Source organism: Melopsittacus undulatus, chromosome 6 (genome assembly GCF_012275295.1).
Source record: "Melopsittacus undulatus isolate bMelUnd1 chromosome 6, bMelUnd1.mat.Z, whole genome shotgun sequence".
NCBI lineage: Eukaryota > Metazoa > Chordata > Aves > Psittaciformes > Psittaculidae > Melopsittacus > Melopsittacus undulatus.
The window spans coordinates 8,538,746-8,564,363 of NC_047532.1; positions in this window are offsets into that span (position 1 = coordinate 8,538,746).

The following is a 25,618-nucleotide window of genomic DNA, read 5'->3' on the forward strand; positions in this document are numbered from 1 at the left end:
CTCCCTGTCGGTGTGCGAATATCTTCGGTTTCGAAAAGTGGGAGCCGGCCCTGGCGGTCCAGGAGTCTCTCCCCACGGCGGCTGCGAGCAAGCAGCGGTAGCTCATAAGCGGTGATGGAGGCCGGTCCGTGGTGCTCACCCCTTCGGAAACTGGCTCTGAGGCGCGGGACGGGGGCGGGAGCGGAGCTGGTCAGGCGGCAGAACCCGGTCACTGAAGCGGCCCGAAGCAGTTTGGCGAGAAGTGAGCGGTTTCGTAGAGCTTGTTGGAGAGAGCCGTTATTCCATAAACGAGGTCAGAATAGCGATAGTACGTGCAAAGTGGACGTGGAAACGGCATGGGCTTGGTTATCCGGGCTCCGCCCGTGCGAGATTTACTATCTCTCTCTCCAACGTCCGGTCTGAATTTCATCGTTTCACTTACACGCCCTCGATGTTTTAATGAGTGTTCACAGCATCTTTTTATTTAGGAGATGAAGACACGCAGGCTTTAGGGAGTTCCTGATTTCTGCGGTCTCTCCTCTCCCCGTGCTCCGGTCCCGCCGCTCCTCGCCCTGCGGTTCTCGGCATAAAGAGACGGGAGGGGACGGGAACCTGCCGAGGGAGCAGGGAGCTCCCGGCCACTTTTGTCCACGCTGGGAGCGGAGAGAGGGACTCCCGCGGGACCCTCCGATGGTGTAGGGGGGTGGGATAGACGGTACGCTGCGTCTGGTTGTGATTCCTCTCCTCGCAAGTAATGTGAGGATGTGTGCGTGTATGCGCGTGGGAATGCTAATGAGCTTGCACAAATATCTGACGGTAAGGCGCGGCACGAAGGAAACAGTGGACTTGGAGAGTGAGGGTTGCTTTAACAAGAGGGTGTTGGCCTGTGGACAGCTTCATCTGCGACCGCACCGCGAGTGCGTGCGACCGGTGCTCCTCTCTGGAGCTTGCTCTAACGAAACTGGTTATCCCGTTAAAATATAATCTGCTGAGAAATTAACAACGGCACCGTGGTGAGCCCACGGAAACGAACCCTGGGCCGTGGTGAGTCGGTCTGCCGTCCCCGGCTGGTACCGTCAGGCACGGCCGTAGCCGCCGCTCCCAGCCCTGTGGCCTTCCCACCGCCATGCCCTGCGCAGTGAGCCCGCTCCGCGACGCTCCTGGCGCCGTGATTCCTGCGGGACAATCCCCGCTGCTGTCCCGGTGCCCGCCTCGCCTTCCCCAGCCTCACCTCCGGCTCATCGGCATCCGCGCTCCCCAGCGGGGCTAGGGAGAGGCGGGGGAGGCTGCCCCTGCTCCCGTCTTCCCCTTTGGGCAGCCGCAGGACCAACAGCTGTCTGGCAGAGGCCGCGGAGCGGAGAGCAGGGTCCCGCAGCCTCTGCGGGATGAAGCTCGGCTCCCCGCCCCTGGCTCAGCAGCTTCGCCCGCGTACTGTGGTATTCGCACACCCGCCAGCATCCAGAGGTTTTCCAGCTGTGGACCGCAGCGGGCCGGGCCGGGCCGCGGGTGGGTTGTGCTCGGTGCGCTGCGGAAGGCGGGTGAGGAGATCCCGCCAGGTCTCTGTGAGTCCGCGATCCGCACCGGCTCCAGGGGCTGGGGGAAGCGGCAGGGTGGGCACTAGCCCCGACTCCGAGGTTAGGGGCTGGTTTAACGAGGAGTGAACGAACCCGTCTCTTACCAGTGACTTGTTTTCCAAGTCAGTGCAGCAAACTTTCCGCGGGCCAGGCTGTCTGCCGCCGGTTTAGGTGTCCGGGATCTCCCAGAGCTGCGCGCATGTGGCTTCTGTTGGTGGCTATTCCAGTGAGGTGTTCCGTGTTGTTTAATTGTGGGTGACCGATCACTCAGGGAAAAATCTCTATTTCCTAACCGGATTCCCGAGCAGCGGTTCCCGCATCAGCAGCCAGAGCCTGAGCCGATTTGCCTTCTTCTTTTTACCTTTTCTTTTTTTTTTTTTTTCCCTTTTTTTTTTTTGTCCTATAGGAAAACCCCCGGGGCCGGTGGGGGGCGGGGAGCAGAGGACAAGAAGGGGGTTAGTGGGATGCAGCCCTGCATCTTTTTAGAGCTCTGGCCCTTGCACTGCGGGAGAAAGTTCAGGAGTAATTTCGGCACCCCAGTGTGTAACTGCAATAATTTCGCATCATTTTCTCAGATCCACTTATTTCACCTCTCGGTCCCTGCACTATGAGCAGACTATCTGGGTGAAGTCTGTGAGTGCTCGGGTTAAGCTGATGTGCTCCTTAGATCGCGGTGAACGCTTTACCTAGAAGTTGACTTTTTAAGCGTCCGTGCTGGTTGTGTCTCGCCGTCATTCAGCCAGAGAAAGTGCTGGGGACGGAGGAAATTAAAGCAGCGATCGTATTATAAAAAACAGCATTTTGCCCTTAACGTTCTAGAGGGCAAACCCAAAATGGAAACCATCGTGGGTTGTTTATAAATACAGAGCTACAAAGCTCGCTGCATGGTTTCAGTTGTGAGGATGTCCTGTTCTCCGTGAGCAAGGTAAAAGGGCCTGAAAGGTTCCCTTGAGCTATCGTATCTGCCCGCCTAATTCCTTTCACTTCTGTTTATGCGATGAATAAACACTGTTCTGGCAGGAGAGTGGGCCTGTCGGATGGAAACGTGTGTGCGGCGGGAGGAGGGGGGCCGAGGGAACTCGGAAGGTTTTCAGCTCCTCCGGCCCCCGACGGGGACTGGGACCCCACTGGGGGGAAGTGCCGCGGGACCCACGGCCTCCCCGCTAGGGCGAAGCAGGCAGGCGGCTCCCCACGGAGCGATATCTGCACCCCATCCGCAGGCCGCCCCGCTGCCCTGGTCCGGCTCTGCCGAGCCAGGGCATCCCCTGCTGCCGGGCGCTCCGGCTTGTGCCGCGGCTCTCCCCGCAGGACGCGGTCAGGCCCGGAGGCCGCTCTGCACCGGGACCCTGGGCAGGTGCTGTGGAAACCGAAACCCTCAGCTCTGCCGGCTCCCCGCTCAGAACCTGCTTCGCGGTGCCCCACTCCGGGTATGGGCACGGTCACCGTGTCCGCGGTGCTGCGCGCACCCTCCGCGCCGCGCTGTCTGCCTGGCACCGGGAGCGGTTCGACGGGTGGCTCGGGCATCCACTGCCGGGAGCTGTGCTGCGGACCCCCCGCAGGCTCCGTTCCGACCGGTGGACGCCCGGCCCCTCGCCTCGCTGGTGATGCCCCTCCGGAGGGAGCGGGGTCCGAGCTGTCACCGGACCAGCAAATGACGGGCAGCAGACGGGGTCACTCCGGGCCGTGCCGCCGCTCCTCGGTTAAGGTCGCGCCTCCGAAAGCCCAGCACAGCCAGCCTGGGGCAGGCGCAGGAAGTCACCTCTTCCGACGGATGCAAACTGCCCTCCACCCCCCAGCAGCGCAAACGCTTTTGAGAGAAAAGTCATATTCACTACCTGGTGTCAAATCCCGCCTCTTTCCACCGCCCGCGGCCACGCTCTGGGTGCAGGATCTGCTCCTCGGTCCTGTCTTCTCACACAGAAATCATGCGCTGAGTCCACCTCAGCCTTTGAAACGCACTTGCTTCTGCTTGAAATGTGTTCAGGGGTTTTTAAGTGGCTGGGTTGCGGTGTTTCAACCGCAGACACGTTCAGGGGACTTCTTAAGTAGTGCTGAGCTCAGTGAAAATTGGGAATCGAGGAGGTGTGCAACCTCTGGCACTTGAATACCTCTGTCTCCCTAAGCACTAGTCACTGGTGAACGCTTTGGCTGTTACACAGACATAGGGATGACTTTGGCTGACACTTCTCAGAGGCAGAGTGAGTGCTTCATCACATCCTCAGCGGTGGGACGTTCTTTTGATGTAGCAGAAAGAGGACTGTTCTTTGCAGTGTGAATTAAAGGGCAGATTCAATCTGGTTTAAGATGTGAGCTTCCAAACACTTCCCCAGCTGATGAATGACTTTGCGTGCTGATGTTCAGTATGTGTATTAAAATGAGAATGTCTGTTTAAAACCTGAGTGCTCCCTGGCTGGAGATGTTTTGTTCATAGGTGGACAAGTTGGGGAAGGAAGCTCATGAGAAAAGGTGATTTGCTCCTACCAGACCTGAAAATGCCGGAAACAGATCTGCTACTCACAGGTTACAATTACCAAAATGTTTGCATGTGCACGTAAACCATGACACAGTTTTGTGAGTGGTGTCTATGCAGTGCTACTGTAATCCTCTGAAATAAAATCCATTCTTTTTGGAAGTGCAGGGGCTGCAGGTGCTCAGCACAGTGTTTTAAGTTGAAGAAAGGAATCATATTCCTCTTTGTGTTTATCAATTTTACACTGATAAGGCTACAGTAGCTCTTGACTGACACTGAGGGGGAAAATTTTACCTGATACTAGAGTTATGCTGCTCCAGAGGATGAAGCGCCCAGATGACATGTGCTTCTGCCCAGGCACCTGAGTTATTGAGGCTGGTGCTTGAAAGCAGCGCAGTACATCTGGGCAGGGGACAAGGTAGGGGAAAGGTCGTGTCAGTTTGACAGAGCTCCCGTTGTCCACCTGCTTGTTCCAAGGAGCTTCCTGAGATAAACTCATCTGTTTCCATGTGGAAACACTGTTTGGGATTTAAAATTATCTGTGAGCACACTGTGGCATTAGGAAAAATAACCTAGGGGTATTTTGGCTGTAACTGTTGGGGATCCAGATCCAGTCCTATTGCTGACATGGTCAGCAGCATCCCTGGCTACTGTGTCTGCTTTTGAAGGGCAGCAAGGCAGATTTTCACTGAGCACAGTTCAAAGAGCTGGGCTGGTTCAGCCTGGAGAAGGCTCCTGAAGGGGAGACCTTAGAGCAGCTCCAGTGCCTAAAGGGGCTGCAGGAAAGCTGGAGAGGGGCTTGGGACAAGGGCCTGTAGGGACAGGCCAAGGTGAATGGTTGAACCTGCCAGAACAGGGGAGACTGAGATGAGCTCTTAGGCAGAAGCTCTTCCTGTGAGGGTGCTGAGGCGCTGGCACAGGGTGCCCAGAGAAGCTGTGGCTGCCCCATCCCTGGCAGTGTTCAAGGCCAGGTTGGACACAGGGGCTTGGAGCAAGCTGCTCCAGTGGAAGGGGTCCCTGCCTGTGGCAGGGGTTGGAGCTGGCTGAGCTTTAAGGTCCTTTCCAACATAAACCAGGCTGGGGTTTTAAAAGGAAAAAAAAAAGATAAAATAAAAAGATAAAATTAAGAGAAGAGCTGGATCGCTCCAGCACATCAGCACATTGAACCCATGAACTCTGCTGCCTGCACATATAGGAGGTGTCTTGTTCACCTCACTGCTCTACACAAACCCCTTGTCTCCTCTGTGGGCTCTAGAGCCATTGGACTCTCTGTATGATACTTTCAGTCCTGTTTGTACTCCACAACAACAGTCTGACAGATGATGATTTTTATTCCTGGTGCTCTTACAATAATCATCTGTTAATTGCTTCGGCATGGGAGTGCATGAAGGAGGAGAGTGACAGAGGAAAGATTTTAAAGGCAAGTGTTTGTATTTACTGTCTGATGTTTTGCTGTCCCTTAGAACCATCTGGATGTTGGTGCTTGACCAGGAGAAAAATTACTTACCTAGCTTTCAGGGATAGAGAGCTTAATGGAATGAAAAAAACCCAGAGTTCAGTGGAGTGCTGACTTGCCATCAAGGGTTACACAGCCTGTAATACTGGTGCTGTTCTACTGCTGTGCTACAAGTACCCAAGCACGTAGATGCCAGCAGCCAGCCCTGATGGCATGAAGGGGCAGGTTTATGAGCTGAAGAACCTGATGGGCTCAGCACACCAGAGAGCTACAAAACTTCATATTGCCCCACTCCGAAGCTCCAAAGGGCTCCAGTATGTGGAGCCCTGTCAGGCTGGAGGCCAGGACTTTGGCAAACAGAAAGATGACTCCCTGGGAGCCCCTGGGCCTTGTGTGTGCCAAGGTTCTGTTTGGTTTTGCCTCCTGCGTGGCTGCAAGCAGTGTGGGAAACATGGCCCCTCTCTGTCCTGTCTGTGCTCTGCAGTGAGTTTTGCTGTTTCCACATCTACTTTGAACTGTTTTGGGAACCTGCATTTTTCTGTAAGACAGGATCATAGTGTGCTCAGAAATTGAGATTATATTTATCCTGTCTTTGCTGCATTGCATTTGGTGTATCTGCAGTTCATGCCAGTGTTTTGTGGGGGGGGAGGATTTCATACTGGTGGCTGATCATGCCCCACGTTCTCATGGATGAGCAGGCCAGGACATATGATGCTGCTTTGTGTCTGAACGTTGGTGTTAAATGGGATATGCAGGATCCCATAGCAAGTATTTCAGACAGCTAAATTTCTCCAGAGGGACAAGAGGAGAACGTATGGATTCTATTCAGTGCTAGAAGCTATGAATGTGCTATTCAGCCATGATATGTATGACTAGATGATATATACAAGAATGGAGTCTCACCAGACAGCTATTGCACCTAAAGACCAAAGGCATTGTTATAAAGAACTCCTTCCCATCATGAAGATACATGAACTGATCAAATGTGAGTACCTGTCTAACCACAAATAAATCTTTTGCTGCAGGCAAAGGCACTTGCTAGGATTCATACTAGGACTCGATGCTGCTTGAGTGGACACGGAGTTACAGACAGACAAGATACCTTCTTCACTGCCTGCTGCTCTGCATATTTAACAGCTCTATCTTCAATGTTTCCTCATTTATGTTGTCATTGGCCATCTGAAAAGTTTGAGGTTGACACTGGCTGCATCTCTGGTGCCTCCCAGTGAGGCAACATTTGCTTTGTAGTGCTCAGCTAGGTCCTTAGTGCCATGGGTTAGTGGTGGCCTTGGCAGCGCTGGGGAATGGTTGGACTTGATCTTAAAGTTCTTTTCCAACTTTACTGATTCTATAATTGTAACTGTGCCAAGGCTGACCTGCCTGGTGCTGTCGCATCACCCGCAGCTCCATTGGGACTGTTGTGGTGGGGATGTGGTAACTCTCCCACACAGCTGCTCATGCTGCAGCCCTGTCCATCCCACACAGCTGTGGTACACAGTGAGATCCAGCTCTTCACAGCATGAACCCATCCCTGCTGCACCTCTCTGCTGTGCACACAGCAACAATCCCCTTGGTGTCTCCTGGGTGTGTGTTTGAAGACCCTCCTCCCGCAGGGCCTGAGAGCCATGTGTATGGTTGTTACCTGGGTGTACTCAATGCCTTAGCTTGAAAGGCATGTCTGGGTTCTGGGGGGGGTGCTTACAAGTGAGCAAAGCAGGCTGCTTTGGAATGAGGTGCCCTGCAGAAGTGTCTGTACCCAACAAGAGGGAGATGTCAGCCCAGCTTAACAAATCATAGAATCATAGAATAGTTAGGACTGGAAAGGACCTTAAGATCATCTAGTTCCAACCCCCCTGCCATGGGCAGGGACACCCCACACTAAACCATATCACCCAAGGCTTCATCCAACCTGGTCTTGAACACTGACAGGGATGGAGCATTCACTACCTCCCCAGGCAACCCATTCCAGTACCTCATTGCCATCCTTTTCTTTAGTAAGTGTCAGACCTTCCTTTTCCATAGGCTAATGTCTTGCTGTGAATTGAACATTGTAGCTAAAGTTTCCTTGCACTAGTCATTCCAAATAGGAGATCCATGTAATCATTGCGCACAGTCCCAATACAGCTGAGCAAGTTCCTAACTAGAAACCTTAAGCAGTAGTGAAGGCATTTACCTTGGAGGCAGTAGGGGCTGTGTGCTCCACACCTTTTGGCTCACACCAGAAAAGGCTTTGGTTTCATAGAGTCACAGAATGCTTTGGGTCAGAAAGAACCTTAAGATCATCTAGTTCCAACCCCCTGCCATGATTTGTCTCATTTTCATCCATATGTGGCAATTCATGATTAGGATTTAAAGAGAGGTCTCAAGATGACTTAATTGTGTTTTATGTGTTTCTTATTTGGCATTGCAAGCAAAATAAATTAGAATGGGATTAATTCATTTGAAGTTGTTGGTACTTTCAGAGAATAGTTATACACTGGCAATGGAAAGTACATAATTTTGAGGATCAGTTGAGATCAGATGCTCCCACAGTGTATTGATTAGAGTTTCTATTAGTCCTTAGCGAGGTATGCATTAAGATGTGTAAGGAGGTGTCATTCAGCTTGATCCAGAAGAGAGAAGGCTCTCCAGAACCATGTGATCCAGCGTCCTCCTACACTGGGGGCCCATGGCTGTCTCAGTGCAGGATTTGTCTGTTCACAATGCTCTTTCTATCATTTTAAATGTAAGGGAATATCCAGGCAAAGGCACATACTCATGGATCTGATGCAAAGTGGTTTAAAGGTTGTGATTAGGAATGAAGAAGGAAACAGAATTAGACCAGCTCAGAGCACAGAAGAGATGCTTTAAATACAACCTACATATGTATGCTTCCTTCCATTTAAATTCCCAAATCAAGTTATTTTAGGGAAGCACTGAAAGAGTAATGGATCCGGTTAAGGGTGTAGTATCTCCCTCTGCCAATGGGATACTGGAGGAAGAGCTGTTTTAAGGTTACATGGGCACAGTTCGCAGTACTGATAAGCAGTTTGGGAGCAGAGGATGTGAACACACACGCATGTCAGAGCAGGTTGCACAGCCAATTTGTCACTGCCATTCAGCGCAGCCCTGCAGTCTGGAACCAACGGTTCCAGCACCCTCATGTAAGAGTACAGCAGGCTGTGATGTGCAGCTGACAAAGAGCCATTCGGACCCCCCTGGCCTCACGCTGGGTTCAACCTGTTCGGGGTGAAGACAAACAATTGACTGACTTTGCTGGGGACAGGCCAGGACATTCTCTAAGCCAGCAGGTCCCTGTAATCCGCTCACGGTGCCTCCAGCGGTGGTTGCTGCCATCTCAGCCACTTCCCTCATACGTGGGTATTCCGGGGTGGGAGGTTTAGGACAATATCCGCTTCCAGAGTCTGACTGGAACACGTGCTCTAACACCCAAGGCGCGATGTGGTTGAGTTGCCGGAGTGCTCCGTGGTGTCCCACGGTGCATGGGAGCTGTGCCGGGATGGGCTGGAAGAGGTTCTGGAGGTGGCTGGAGCTGAGGGTGCTGGCTGCTATGGTGGGGCACGAGCACCCTGTGCTGGGTTTTCCTGTGGTACCTGTGTGTGTAAGGCAGCAGGGAGCCACAGCATTGCCCAGTCTATGATACTGCAGCACAGCTCTGTGTGCATGCTGCTTCTACAGCATGTGAGTGTGCTTGTTTTGCAGAGAAATGATGCCTGTTTTACTCGGCTGGGCAGAACTTAGCCCCTGGGATATTTTGAAGCTTTGTCTTGCTCTGTACACAGCCAGCCGGTTTTGAGCTAAACCATCTCTCCCAGATCAGAGTCACAATGGTACAATTTGCTGCATTTTCAGATAGTTTATACTCTTAACTTTGTCTTTATTTTCTAAGAAAGGCCACCTTAGACAAATGGTTCAGTTCATGTAACATGTTACAGCTTTGGATACTAAAGCTACTTGTGTAGTTAGTGATGAGGGAGGTAGAAGCTCTGTGCTTAGAAATCAGGTTGCAGCACTGCTTGTGTAACAATGCTGTGATCCTTACCCTGTCACAGTGCCCACTGTTTCAGTCTGAGTAATGGCCACAAGATTGGTCTTCCCTTTGCAGATTTTAAGCTTCTCATGGACGTATGCAAAGGAATGGTTATGCTGATAGTTTAGATATGCTGAGTACAAAAGTATAATCCATAAATACAGGTAAATGCTTTGAAGTGCAGCAGTGCAGCTACGGGACTTGGAATTTCCTTCTGGAACAGTTTTTATTTTCTTCTACATTCACTGGTACCTCAAATTCTATAAAGAACATAAAAATGGAAGGATCTGATTTACAAACTCAAAACACTTCATTGAAATGTAGGTTTTGCATTTTATGGTTTATTGGACAACATCAGTTTCAAAACTTGGAAAAAAGTAGGCAGAAAGACAAGGTTGTGTTTTACTGATGCTAAAAAATAAGCTAAAAAGCTTTATTTTAAAACCAGCATTCCTCAAAAGTGACATTCTTTTCCCAAAATTGTTTTTCTTCTGACAAGGTGGTATTTTCTGAGATACAGGTGCCCCTCACAAGTGTTCTGACTGGCACTGGGGTAAAGCCATAGTTGGTTTTTATTTCAACATGAAGCTCAATTTCTTTCATCAGTTGGTTGAATGCCCCATCCTTGGCAGTGTTCAAGGCCAGGTTGGACACAGGGGCTTGGAGCAAGCTGCTCCAGTGGAAGGGGTCCCTGCCCATGGCAGGGGTTGGAGCTGAAAGAGCTTTAAGCTCCCTTCCAACCCAAACCATTCCATGATTCTGGGATTCTACAACTCCCACACTTTCTGCAGCTCTGTGACCCATGTGCAGGGAAGCAGCTGATCCACAGTGCTTGGCAAACAGGGAGCTTGTGTGGGACGGATCAGTGAGCACTGGGGTGTGTGTGGTTGAGCAGGGATGAGGTGATTGGCAGTGGTCACAGACCACAGGCAGTGCCACAGACCGCTCATCAACCAGTAGCTCCATGTTCCAGTGCCACAAGAGACTTGCTCCAGACCTTCAGATGAATGAGGAGGGGAAAGCTGGGTGCTAAATCCATGTATACCTCAGATGCCTTGCCTGGATAACAGTGTTTGGTTTTGGCAAATGGTACTGCCCTTTGGTGGAGAGCTGTTGAGGGTTATTCCACCACTGCCCACAGAGTACTTCTAGGCATTAGTGGTCTTGATCCAAAGCCAATGGAAATATCTTTAACAGACAACCACTTATGAAGACAAAATGTCTTATTTATTAGCTTTCTTGATACAGTGAAGGAAAGTTGTTCAAATGCCTCCAAATTGTGGGCTCTTGAGCATCATTCTGCCACATTCCTTGATGGAATTTTGTCTTTTTGTTCTGTTGTTGTTTTTTCCCAGGGGATGGGGGTGCTTTTGGAAGGACAGATGAGTTTTGCCTTGAAAGTGAGAAATCAGGCTTTAAGAACTAACACGTACCCTGAAAGCTTTCAGTGTGTGTGCCATGAGAGATGCTCCCCCACTCAGACAAAGTCAGCTTATGGCCCTCCTTCCTGCAGAAAGAGCCCCTCAGGCCATAATGAGTTTAGTCTGCAGGATTTCCTCTTCCGGTGACATTATCAGGAGAAATTACCCTGTGCCATTACCTGTGGCCAATGAAGGTTGACAGGCCTCCCCCTGCGCTCCTCTCCCGGCTCTGCACAACTCCGACACAGGGAGGGATTGTCTGGACTTGGCTCTTTGAAGTTTCCCTCACCTCCACTTCCAGCTCACTGCAATTTCAGTGCCGTGGCCCCTGTCCATGGGGTGCTGCCATGGTTATCGCATCTGGGTGCCATGGGAGCTGGGGGGGGGGCATGCAGGGGGTCCCCAGAACCCGTCCTGCCCAGCCTCAGGTGGCTAGGGCTGCCACTGGGTGCAGGTCTGCAAGCTGGATGTATGCAGAGCGATTATTTCTTAGGTGATGCTTGACTCCAAAGATGTTTGAAGAAAGACTCAGACAAGCCTAAATGTGTACTAGCTTGTTTGGTGGCAAAAAGTTGTCTTAACCATACTGTGTGATGCTGATTTAAGTCTTTGGTGGATGAGGGTTGAAATTGGAAGCAGCTAAGTAAGCCTGATGTGTGCTGTGCATTGTGTGTTTATTCTGCACAGCTCTCCAATATCTTACAAACTTTCCCACAAAATCAGACAACACCCTTTATAAAAGAATTGATTTTCCAGTGATCATGAAAAACAGTTTGTGTGACATCAGGGTCCACAGAAGTACAGCCAAACACTGCTTTATTACCCAGTCTGTTCCTCTCCCCCTGACTTTACTTTTAAACCTTCATTGAATAGCTGTATCATTGATCTTGAACATTTTGGACACCTCAGGAGTGTTTTCTGTCCAGGAGTCTGCTGGCTTTAGTTTGTATCATTCGGTTACATCCACAGCCAGGCATTGTTGGGTGACTCAGAACGGTTTTAGTTTACATCCACTTCATCATTCTGTGTTTCCCATAGAATTACTGTACACAGAAATTCAGCCCTGTCTGTACAACTAGATAAAGAAATATACCTCTGCACATGAGCTCCAGGGGCACTGTAAATGCCACAGCCTTGGTTAAGGCTGCCCACCCAGCAGCAAACAGGGAAGCCTTTTCACAGGATGGGGTGTCTCCGTTCCTGTTTGATCATTTTGGGTAGCAAGAGGTGATGTTCTGCGGCATCAGCCTGGGGAGGGTGGAACTGGCTTCAGGAAAATGTCATGTTTCATGCCTGGTGGCTTCAATGCTGCATTCCCAGATACTGCAGGGAGGGCTCCTGGGAGAAAGGATCATTGTTCTGCTTGGAGGGTACCTGAGAGAAACATTGTTCCCTCTGGTCAGAATTCCATCCCCTCTCCTTTCACCGTCCAGGGGCAATGCTCTGCAGAGAAGGATTTGCCATGGTTGTCAGCAGCAGTAGGTCCTGGTATTGCCGTCTTCTCCAGACAAAAAGCTGGATTCCTGGGAAAATTTCTGTGGCTGTGCTGGAAAAGCACCACCTTCCCTGAGCCCCATCTGCAGGGAGGTGACTTGGCAGAGCTCCCTGGCTTTAACGTGGGTAAGGGAGGACGCAGGGGGGAATTCCTGCTCTTTGTGGAGCATTTCTCTCCATGGATGCTGTCTCTCTAGGGGAACAAAGGGCTGTTCCTGCTCCCAGGTGAGGCAGCAAGCATGAAACTCCGACTGGGGGACCCGCTGCGGATTTGCATTGCTATTGCTGCTTCTGATTCTGAAGCTTTTCCGGGGCTTCATTAACCCAGTTACTTGATTCACAGCTTGGAGAATTGGTTTGGTTTTCTGTAACTGGGAGGCCTCCATGTAAAGCTTGATCTTGGTGTAATTGTCAGTCAGTTTTGTAATTTTATTGGGCCTCAAAGTATTCTGTGGCTGGAGGAAATGCTCTATGTAAAACTCACAGCTTCATCTGGTAGTGATTTGTCATTTACCATGTTTTGGGCTTGTTGCCAGCTCAGCTGTTGCCAAATGAAATGAAGACAAGGGAATAAAATGATTATCAAGAAAAGGCCTAGAAATGTTGTAAATGAAATAAATGAAGAATAGCTTAAGACTAAGACAAGGATATATATAATCAATCACAGAAATCATGAGGACAGGCAGCAAGGGAGTTCAAGTTTCCCTTATATGTGAGTCCTTTTCACACCGAGAACATTCTGGTGTTATCTGTGATCAAGTGGACCACCAAGACAGGATTTCCTGTGAATAAGACCATACTTATCTCTGTTTTGTGTAGCTTTGGGTGGGGTATCTATTATTAGAGTTAAAAAGCCTGTTACTACCACACATTCACTCTGTGGTGGGACAGGGACAAACATCAGCAGGCAAGAAGGGCCCCCCAGCTCACCCTGCATTCAGCAGATACTGGTCTGTTTGCATGGAGCTGGTGCTGTCTGGGGTTCCCTGGTCATTTCAGAAGCAGTGTGTATGGCCTGAGAACTGGCTGGTGTCCCTTATCTATGGGACAGGTGGAAGAACATTTCCAAAATGGACTACCCAAATCCATAACCACTCCGAAAAACAGTCCCGTGTTCCAGCTAAGTGGAACTTTTGAAGGGCTGAGCACTACAGGTGAAAAATGCATATTCCATGCATGAACTTCCAATGATCATATTTACTTTGTGGAAGGAGTTGCATGTGTTTGCTTTTAGTTTGTGTAAGTTTAGTTTTAGTTAGCGTAAGGAGTTGCTTCTTTACTCCTCCAATACTGGGTTTCGGTTTAATATGCACATTTAGGCAGAAGTTGTGACTTTATGTTGTGGAAAAATAAAAGGTGAAAACATAAGGGTGATTCAATAAATACTTTATCCAAATACCAGGCACTTCTAGGGCTTGTCAAGTGCTTTGGAGACAGTTCCACAGCTCTGTCAGCAGCCAGCAGTGAAGGGAATTTCCCACAACTTTTAATATGCTCCTAATTTAATGATTTTTATTCTCTGCTACATGAGGCAAGTCAGTAACATTTAATGGAGGCAGAAACAGAGGTGCAGGGAGACGAATGACTTGCATAAGGCCCTACAGGTCACCCTGTGGCGTGTCCTGCTGTGGGTGAATATGGGTGTGTACTGTGAGGATGCTCTCTTGTTAGCTCAATGACGGGAGGATCACTGAGCTCTGCCCAAGCAAGAAGCGGCATTGCAATGCAGAGGGGCCATGCCAGCACTGGCTCAGGAAGGCAGTGGGACATGCTTCAGCTGCTCACTGGGCTGGGCTGGGGGTCAGGCAAGCTGGGGCAGAGCAGCTCCCACGTTCATTCATGCTGGTGCAGTAGTCAGAGGTGAGTGATGAGGTCTGGCCCACAGCAAGAGCAGCAACACTGTGATCCTACTCACGGCACGTAACATGCAGATGTGGGCCCCTTACAGCCATTTTAACCTTTTGGTAGAAGAAGTTGAACAAAGCAGCAGCTGTTTGGTAAACTTGCAGTTCTTCAGGCTCCAACTCTGCTTATGACATCCCAGTTTTCTCAGTCCAGATATCTTCTCCATTAATAAACTGCAAGGACTGCATTTGCTCTTCTTTATCCACTGTCCTTCCCATGGTTACTACTGCTACTTTCACCCCTTACTCTCCCTTCCAAATCCACTCTTCATTCTCTTGCCTTTAATTTTAATCCTGCTTTGAGATGCATATTGCCTTAGCTACTTTTCTCCTGCTGTGCTAAATTGGTCCTTGAGGAAGGCAATGCCTTCCATCATCACGTATCATTGCTGATTTCCCCTTACAGAAAGGAATAGCTTCTGTCGAGGGGGTCCTGGTCTTGATGACAGGTGGCTTGATGACTCTTATGGTTGTAGTCTTCAAATACGTGAATAAGAGAAATCCTCTTGTCTTGTGGTCTTTCTATTCTTTCTTGAAGATGCACTGGTACACTAAGGAAAAGGAACTTAAATTGAGCTGGCAGTGGCTTCTTTGTGATACCAGCATGCTGGAATACAGCTCTGTCTTGTTCAGAGGGCAGAACACTGTTGCTCTTGATGTGAGAAGCACCCCTACACCACCAGCTGTTCTGCCCACCCAGAGCCTTAGCTGATGTTGAATACATGTGTGCTTTTAATGGTGGTGAGCAAGTGCGGCTTTATCTTTTTTATGTAACTGAAGAAGCTATTAAATAGTGAGCCTAATGGAGGACTAAGATCAAGGAAATGTGAAGTTTTATTCCAGTCTTTGAGACCGACTTCCTTGGGAGTAATGTATACAGTGCTGTGTACAAACCTAAGCTGAGAAGTGTTAATGTGAACTGGAACCTGTAGGGACAGCATACTCTTAAATAAATGGCTGTTTATTGTGCTTGAACTTTTGGTTAGTGAAAGACAGGATCCATTTAGAAAAGGAGATGGGGAAAGGAAGACTGCTGAGATGCTAAATAGGCACAGGAAGGCAATGATAATTTAGAAGTGGATTTGTATTCCGTGTCTGTAGAGCAGTGATGTATATGCTTTTTGATATTTGGGAAATGTGAATTTCTTTTCCATGCTGTGCTTTAATACAAGTGTGGATCCAGCTTTCCTAACCATAAAAATAGAGATGGTCAGCACACTGAAAATTCTTATTTTGGTCACTTGTCTTACTTCCAATCATTTGAGGTCATTTACGTTGGGTGAAGCCTGGAAATGTGATGCATTTATGGCAACTGTTTGAGCAGTTTAGAGGCCTCTGGAGTTCAGGCTTAGAAATTAATTTTAGTGTGTCTTCGTGCATTATCTGAGGCTGTGTAAGTCCAGTTTGCTCTACACTGGGGTCCATCATGGTTGCTGCTGTTTAATCCCAGTGGGAATACTGTGGTGCACATGGTGGGATGAAGGGAGTGTGAAAATACATGGGCTGAGATACAGAGCATTTAATAGGTAAAGTAGAGCTGTGTGCACAAGCAAAGCACAATGAGGAATCCATTCACCATTTCCCACAGGGCAGGTGTTCGGTCATCCCCAGGGCAGCATAGCTCCAACACTAAGGAAAAGGAATTTAAATTGAGCTGGCAGTGGCTTTTCTGTGATATTAGCATGCTGGTGTAATGGTGGCTTGGGAGGACAAACACCATCACTACAAACATCCCCCTTTTCCTCCCCCATCCTCCAGCTGTTATGGCTGAGCATGACACACCATAAGGTGTGGAATATCCCTTGGGTCAGTTGGCGTCCCCTGTTCTGGCTGTGTCCCTCCACCAACTCCTTGTACATCCCCAGTCTGCTCACTGGTGGGGTGATGTGAGGAGCAGAACAGGCCTTGATGCTATGCAAGAACTGCTCAATGATAACTAACACATCCTTGTGTGATCAATGCTATTTTCATCAGAAATCCATAACACAGTCCCATACAAGCTACTATGAAGAAAACTTAACTCCAGCCCATCCAAAGCTAGTAGAATGATGGCTCAAAAGTCAAAGTTAAAGAGTTAATGGGAAGTTAAGATGCCAGAAGGAAAAAGATGTGTAGTGATCTGATCCAAAAGTACCAGTTGCACCTTGCTGTGAGACTGAAGTGTTCCAGTTTGCACCCTGGTTCCCTCAAACACGGTCCGGTCAGTTAACAGCAAATATAGTTTCTGATGAGAAGGTGCATTTGCCTTTTTCTTTGTTTGTTACTGACATTTAGTGTACATGTCAGCTACTGAGGTTCTTGTTGTAGCTTTGCTGGAAAGCTTCAGAAGTGAAGGTAAATGGTGCAGGGGCTGGTTAGTCTTCATCTGCTGTCCTAGGAGATGTTCAGACCTGCTCTGTTTCCAAAGTGTCTCTGCTTTGAGCAAAGGTTGCCAGGTTGCCTTCTAGGGTTCCTTCCAACCAGAATGATTCTATGGTTTGTGATAAGAAATCCAGAAACAAGTCTGACTCATTAATTTACCCTCTCCAGGTATTTCTGCAGCGCACCCTTGCTTGCTACTGCATTTCTGGGAGAATACCCCATTTTGATTAACTGCCTGGAAAGATTCTGATTATTTAATGATATGCTTATGACTAATTCATGCTCCCTCCAGATGAGTGAGTCAGGCTCCAGGCTCGCCAGCTATGAGTTACGCAGCCAATCTGAAAAGTAATTTTCATTTATTTTCTTAATCTGCTGGATTTATCCCCTATTTTTGTCTTCTCAAGACCAGTGAGAATGCCATTTCCAGCCTCTCATAGCAGAATGATGGAAATGTGCTCTGGAAACAGGAAAAACAGAAAGAAAACATTTACATTTCTAAACAAAATATCCATCCAAGCAGGTAGTCACTTTGAGAAGGGCAGAGGGAATGTACTGAGCTGACAGCAGCCCGTCAAGTCACACGAGCAGTAGGAATATGGCACAAGGTTTTTCACTGCACTGTAAGCAGTTAATAGAGCAAGTGCAAGGGAAATGGGCTCCCAGGAACCCCGTTTTGGCACTGCAGAGGTTTTTCATGCTAACAAACCATCTCATTGCTATTTTCACAGGATCATGTGTTTGGGAGGGGCCTCTGGATACTGCCCAGTGCAACCCCACCACTCAGCAGGGTCAGCTGCCTGCAGCTGAGCTGTCCGTATCTCCATAGATGGAGGGTCCACAGCTTCTCTGGGCAACATCTGACAGTGTTTGGTCACCCTCAGGGTGAAAAAGCTCCGTCCTCATGTTCAGATAGAGCTTAGAATCATGGAATCCCAGACTGGTTTGTGTTGAAGGAACCTTAAAGCTCATCCAGTTCCAACCCCCTGCCATGGGCAGGAACACCTTCTGCTAGCTTCCCATGTTTCTGTTTGTTCCCGTTGCTTCTTGTCCTGTCAGTGGGCTGCCTCTTCTTCCTCTCCTTCCATCAGGTGTTTATACACAAGGAGAAGACCCTCCAAGCCCTCTCTTCTGTAGACTGAAAAGTCCCAGCTGTCTCAGGCTGTCCTCATTTTCCAGCCTAGGAAACCAGTTCCCAATGCTTCTCCCTCAGCGCTGCCAGCAGCAGTCGCCCAGCTCGCCTGCTTCGGGTGTACTCAGGACATGGGTAAGCTGTTCCAGACTGAATCCAGGATGTGATCCAGTTGCTGTTCTGTTGTAGTGAGCTGGGAGGGCAGAGGGCTGATATCAATCAGTACATGGAGGGACATTCTCTTTATGTATAAAACCAGTTGTGAATTAAAACTGATTAGAAAAAAGAAGAGCCACAAAAATGAGATTCTTTCTGATGACAGGATCAACTTCTATTAAACCATCCCCAGTTGAGAGTTTGCTGCCTTCAGAGGCAAAAAGCAGTCTTGATTTAAAACAAACCAATAAATCTCCCTTTTTTCCTGTTTGCTTATGCCACTATTCCCACTATGTAATCTGAGCATAAAGGAAAGCACACTGCTAAACTTTCTGAAGCCTTCATTTAGCATTTGCACGAAGAACTTTAAAAGAAATAATACAAACAAGTTGGATGTATATAAGGAGTCTTGGAAGATTATATCACAGATAAGAAAAATGCTTAGGATTTTCTTTTTGTATGTGTAATGCCTTTGCAACCTACTTGCAACATTATTCCCTGCATGAGGGCCCCCTAATTATTTCATCATGCAGCAGGAAATTCTGGTAGGTCATATATAAACAGCCCAAGGCAGAGACCTCTTCATCAGATAGAGCGTGACATCTGACATCTGTGCAGCCTGCCGTTCGCATGCCACAATTAACCAGGCAGCCCAAACACTAACGAATGCAGGAGCAACAGGGAGCATGGGGCTAACTGGTGATGTCAAAGGTCTCCCCTAATCCAAAGCTACAACTTGGCATACTTTCCTTTTCCAGATGGCCACATCCCACCCCTCGCATGAGGAGCCCACAGCAGGCTTGGTCATGGTGAAGTGCTGACTGGTGGGGTGGGTTCCTCACCCTGCTGTGCACAGAGGTTATTCCCAAGGATGGGGTGATGCATGGACCTCTTTAGGCCTCTTGGTTCACATGTGCCTCCTGTGCATAGCTGGGCTCTGCTGCATGGTCTGTGACTGCTCAGGTTTTCTCATTGTATTTCTATGGTTCCTTCACAAACAGGCAGATGATTTTTCCCTAAATAAGCAATGGTCGATGGTGTTTCCTTGGTATAAAAAATGGCTTATTGGGGAAATTGTTGCAAGCAGAAGTCTGGGGAGGAGTTTGGGAAGTGTATGGAAAGAATGTGCCAGCCACCACCACTGCCCTTTGGAGCTTCCTACCTGGAATCCCCTACACCTCCACATGCCCCTTCCTGAGCCAGCTGGCCTGAGCCATGCTGTGTGTGCAGGAGAAGTGCAACAGCATTGCTAGCTCTGACACTTGGTTTGTTCATCTTCCTTTCCTGGATGAAAGTGATAGACTCCATGAAAAACAAAGGAAAATTCTCTGAAGGAATGTTGTAAGGAAACAGCAGTTCCCTCGTGTGACATGTATTTTCCCCCCAGTGTATATTTCCACTGTCTTCAAATATACAACTCTATCTCATTATTATTGTTATTGTTCAGACTAATGGATTCTCTTTTTGTATGTCTTGGCTGTTTTGAATCAAATAAGAAAGTTTTTTCAACATATTTTTTTGACTTCAGCTTTAACCTTAAGCCCAGTCCTAGAAAAAAATCTGTTCAGCATTTTTCTGCACTCTGTCCAAACCTACTCGCACAGAAAAATGTTCTTTCCATTACTGCATTTAAGAACATGATAAATTCCAGCAGTTTTAAGAAATTGAGGATAGCAACAGTATTTAAGGACAGACTTTTAGTGTTAATACTGGACTACTGAGGCTTAAGCTCTGCAGCACCTCTCACTAGAAAATCTTCTTCAGATAAACAATTCATAATCAGCCTGTGCTCACATTTCAGTCATTCAGTAACACCAAGGATTTCCTGGGAAATCAATGGTTTTCTACCCCTTGGGTAAGTGACTGAATCGGGTGAAGTTTGTCTGCTGAAATCAGCGATGTTAAAATCAAAGCGTGTCACTAGCTGACAGAGTTTCCAGCTTTCTTGTGCTGTATTCTGCTGTACTTCTTACATTAGTTACATTTGTAATTCCTCCCTAGCCCTTTTATCTACTCTAAGCTCCAGTCGTTTATCACATCCGCAGTCTGCAGCATGCAGGCTGTGGGTAATCTCTCCTGTTCTGTTCCCTGGGACCTGCCCCGCTGAAGGCAGGCCGGGCCGTGGCTGCAGCAGTCACCTTGGCATTCTCTGTGAGCTCTGCAGGCTTTATTTTTAGAAGCTACTCAAGGGTTATTGTTATGATTCCCCCTGGCTTGCGCTGTCTGACAGCTCATGAGAGGCAATGGGGAAGCTTCTGCATAACCCCCGTAGCCTCAGTGCAATTATTGCTGATCCTGTAAAGTGACTCCTCTGCTCCTGCCAGGGAGGGCAAAAGGGCTTCTTGGTCTGGGGTTGCAATGTTATCCTCACAGCCCCTTTCACAGGCCTGCTCATGATCCAGGTAGGGATGTAGTTTGGGGTCTGCCCACGTAAGGCTGCGATAAACACATTTGCAATGTAAGAAGCACAGGTTAGGTTGGGATAACTGCTCCTTCTGCTTCTCCTTTCCACCGTTTGATACGTTCTAGATACAGTGCATCATAAAATACCATCACATCATACACATGGAGGAATATTTGTCTCCCAAGTCCTGCAATCTGTAGTGTTTTTAGGTGAACTGCAGCTATTCTGGCAGTAATTCTCCGGCAGTTTTCTCTAATTTACAGCACTTTTCTGTAATTCTCCAGTAATTTCCTTCTACTGCTGGTCCTGCTCTGGGTCTGAAGCCTCCTCCTGAGGTCCTGCCTGCCCCTGCAAGCACTAAGCTAGTCACCAGCCAATTCACAAGGGTTTTTCATTGCTGGGTCTGGTCTTTGCTTGGTTACAAGTGCAAGAGCATGGGACAGCCCTGCTCCTGCCAACTCTGCCTTGCGCATGCTTCTCCTTCTGCTTCGACTGAGAAGCCAGCCTGGAGAGAGGGGAAGACAGGCAGAGGACAGCTGTGGAGACCACATCTGGGGACATCACAGAACCACAGCCTGGTTTGTGTTGGAAGGGACCTTAAAGCCCATCCAGCTCCAACCCCTGCCATGGGCAGGGACACCTTCCACTGGAGCAGCTTGCTCCAAGCTCCTGTGTCCAACCTGGCCTTGAACACTGCCAGGGATGGGGCAGCCACAGCTTCTCTGGGCACCCTGTGCCAGCACCTCAGCACCCTCACAGGGAAGAGCTTCTGCCCAAGAGCTCATCTCAGTCTCCCCTGTTCTGGCAGGTTCAAGCCATTCCCCTTGGCCTGTCCCTACAGGCCCTTGTCCCAAGCCCCTCTCCAGGTTTCCTGCAGCCCCTTTAGGCACTGGAGCTGCTCTCAGCTCTCCCCTTCAGGAGCCTTCTCTTGTCCAGGCTGCCCCAGCCCAGCTCTCTCAGCCTGGCTCCAGAGCAGAGCTGCTCCAGCCCTCGCAGCAGCTCCATGGCCTCCTCTGGCCTCTCTCCAACAGCTCCACGTCCCTCTGGTGCTGCTGCCCCAGAGCTGGATCAGGGCTGCAGGGGGATGCAGCAGAGGGAATCAATGGCCATGCTCCTTCTGATGCAGCCCAGGTCGCAGTTGGTTTCTGGGAAGTACAGAAAGAACAAGTGACTGTGGGAGACCGGGGGTTTCCTCAGGAGAGCCACGAGCGCCTGACAAGCTTTGAGGTTGGGCAGGGCCTGAGGATATGGGGCGAAGCTGAGCAATGCGGAGCTCAGAGCTGCCACCTCAGGAGACAGTGCCAAGAGTGGAACAGCCCGTGGATAACCACAGCCCAAGGCAGCACTGTCATCCGGAAACGGCTGCGGGCAGGAGCGGGTGGGTGCTGAGGGAAAAGCGTGGCAGGCAGTGGGGATGGATGAGAGAGCACTGGAGCACAGCAGGGACTGGGATCATGGTGGTCTGGGGGCTGGTGTGACTCATGGGGACTGGATGAAGCCTTGGGTGATATGGTTTAGTGTGAGGTGTCCCTGCCCATGGCAGGGGAGTTGGAAATGGATGATCTTAAGGTCCTTTCCAACCCGAACTATTCTATGATTCTCCTCGGAGAGTGTGAAGCTCTTTGGCTTTGGTGGTGGATGTCGGGTGGTGGGCAGAGGAGCTGCAGCAGGACCTGGTGCCACCTGGGGAAGGTTCAACAAATTGTCCAAACCCCCTAATTTCTAATGTGATGCATCCACCTTTAGTATCATTACTACAGTTACAGTGAGAGTTCAGCACATAATAGATCCCAGAGGCTCTCCATAGGAGTGATGGGTTGCCCAGCGAGGTTGTGAATGCTCCATCCCTGGCAGTGTTCAAGACCAGGTTGGATGAAGCCTTGGGTGATATGGTTTAGTGTGAGGTGTCCCTGCCCATGGCAGGGGGGTTGGAACTGGATGATCTTAAGGTCCTTTCCAATCCTAACTAATCTATGATTCTATGATTCTATGATTTTCCCTGGACGTCGTGCTGACTCGTGCTTTAGCTGGATACAGGGTTTCACTGATGCTCCATGATGTCTCCCTGATGTGAAGCCTCAGATACTGGAGGCAGGATCCTGTTGCACTTTCTCCACTAATAAGAATATCAGTAAGATCCTTTTGCTATTCGACCACCAATTTTCATCAAGAACTTGGGAGAAGGCTCCTTATTCCTCTGTCAGAGCCAGCTGAGATTGGTGGAGGGTCACAGGCTGATTAGGGGGGACTGGCAGACACCATGCATGCATGAAGACACAGCTGTACTTTGCCAGTTGGCCTGATGTGTTACGGAACCGGCTGAAGAGTCAGTCCATTTTCCTGGATAACTCAGGAACAAAGGAAAGACTTTCCATTTCCTGGAGCAAGAGAGACTCGGGAGACATGGCCAGTGGTGTTTCAGGTCCTGCCGGCTGCCTTCTGACAAACAGGTCACACACTGGGGGCTGTTTAGGGGAGGCTTCTGCTGCTGCTTGTGCTTGGTGCCCGAGGGACCTTCCCACACAGGGGAATAGGCTTTTGATGGGCTTGAGGAAGAATTGTGGCTCTGGCTGAAGCTAAGCAAATAGCACACAGCTTTATGCAAGGGAAATAACAGACCTGGGATAGGTGTGGACACAGAAAGCTTTGAGAGAGTGAGGGCTCATCTATGGTATCGATGGAGCAGAAACCGATATTGATATAGATGGAAGAACTGCTGTCGAGGCCTCCTGAGCTGGGTAATGTGTTTGACAGAGAAGAGCAGCATCGTGTTTGAATTAGCCATGCTGACAGGGCTGGATGACGTTCCCAGGAGAGCACTGGTGGAGCAGTGAAAAGCAGCCCTGTGCAACTGTGAGGGTACCCTCGCAGGCCTTTTGAACTGTCCTGAGCTGCTGTTTGCAGGTAGGTTATGTGTTCTTGCAGTTCTGTCACGGTGATTGACTGGTAATTGTTTATATTCTTAATTTTGCTGGGAAATGCTGGGCTGAGAAATCAGAATGAATTAACTGGAAACATGATTGTTGCTCATGGTGGGCTCTATAAACCACTTAGAATTGAAACACTGAATGTAACAGGCCCATGGTGTACTAGGTGGTTACTTAAAGAACTCCATGGGGCTCGGCAGCCTGTGCAAGTGGCTTCTCGGGCATCTACTGGGACTGAGCCAGACTGTGCCAGGGGCAGAAAACCAGGCAGAGGTGTTTGTGGATGGGGATTGCTAAGGGAGGAGCAAGTTACCAGTCACAAGTCTGGACCTGTGGTGGTCTCCACGAAGCCTGGGGCACAAGAAGGGTAACATCCCACCTGGCAAGGCAGAAGGGTCCTGGACTTTCCATGCTGGGAAAGGATTTCTCAGGCACGGAGTGATTCCCATGAGCTGCCTAGCAGGTCAGAATATGTGTGCTCTGGGGCTGGTTTTATAGGTTGCTGGGACGCAGAAAGCACAGAAGTGCTACAGCAAATTCAGTACTGCAGGATTTGAGCCTGAGCTGGGGAATTTCTGGCTTTTTGGGTTGGTTTTCTTTTTTTTTTTTTTGATCATGCAATGCTTGTGCCCCTCTTCTGTCCTCAGCTCTGAGAGCATGAGAACATCAATATATCCTTTAGTACATTGGGCTGAACTGGTGACTGTGGGAGAGCTTTGCTTTTCCCGTCACAAAACCTCAATTGGTTCTTTGGTGCATGTGTTCCTGTTAACTTCCTGACAAGTGGACACTTAGTGCACAGGGAGCCCTCTATGAGTTTTCTAGCTACATTGCCCTTTCATCCTGTGGAGCTGTGCTGCTTGGTGCCCAAGGCCCTTCCCTGCCAACATGGACTGCTAATGGGTGATGGCTAAGGCTGTGAAGCCCCTGCATCCCAGAGGAACATCTAGACCTCTGGTACTGTGGCTACACAAATGGTGGGCTTGTGAGCAAGCTGATGTCACTGCACCTTTAGAAGCTGCGGGATTGTCTGTTAGCCTAGTTCATCAACTTGGGTTATATCAGCAAGAAGTAGTTGAGCTCTGAGATAATTATATAGATATATGAGAGTCACCACACATCTCATTCCAGATAAGCTGAATAAACAGACTGTAACTGATTCCTGTCCCTTTTGCTCTCTTGCTTCTGCAGCTCACTTGACAGCGCTGGATGTGACTTGTGGTCTAGTGGGAATGCACCCACACTGCGGTGCTGGGCATTGCTTTATCTTGTAGCTCCTTTCTACAAGGTAGGAATGTGGAAATCTGACAAAACTGAGACAGGCCTGTCCAGCTCAATGATCGTTACAGCTTGATTCCAGTTTGGAAAACCTCTCAGAAAGGTTCTTGCATGCATATTTCAGTAACACTGAAGCCTATGGGATTCAAGCTCCCATTATTAAATCTTGACCTGATTACTGCATCATTCAGCAGATGCTTGGGGTATTTCAGAGCTGGCAATTGGGCCACATGTTTGACACATGTGGTTATTTATCAAGAAAGCCAAACTTACTCTCATCTGGGGCTTCTGCCTATTCCATTCTGGGCTCAGGGAGAGTTCTTCTTCTCAAGGCAGCACAAACTTTAATGAAACGTCACTGGTTTTTAAAGCACACAGGCAATTGGCTGTGTCTGAGATACAATCTGAGCAAACTGTGTTGGATTTCTGGGGAAAGCAAAGATATTTCCCTCAGATGTTTGACCAGCGTGTCTGTGGCAGACCTGTGACTCTATCAACCAGACAGGCTGTGCTCTTTCCCTAAGCAGAACCTTTCTGCATGTTGTCACCTTCATTCGCATCCCTTGGCATGCAGATTTGTTTCTGAAATCAACTGTGTGAGTCTCTTGTATCGATTTCCTGCAAGTGTGGAAGTGTCAGGCAGAGGTGGCATGATCTCCTAGGTTCCCTGCCACTAGCACTTGTTACTATTGGTTGTAAGACTGAAACACTTGGCTTACATGAAGCCTTGGTTCATGTCATAGCAGATGTGAATGGTACCTTTTGGGGCAGTGATACAATAGAGCAAGAAAGGATGATCAGTTGTCACTCTAATGTCTATAAACCTCTTAAATCCAGCATCCTATGAAATCCATGGCACGCTGTGGGGATGTGGTAGGTAATGCTCCAGACTGCAGTAGTCTGCATGGGAACAAGCTTTTGTCCAGTGTCTGTGTCGAACCTCCTGGGAATGCTGAAGGCAAGCAGTGGAGAACGTGGGGGAGAAATCTGGTGTCATGGCCCCTGGGCAGACCTGGCAACGATCTCAGCCCG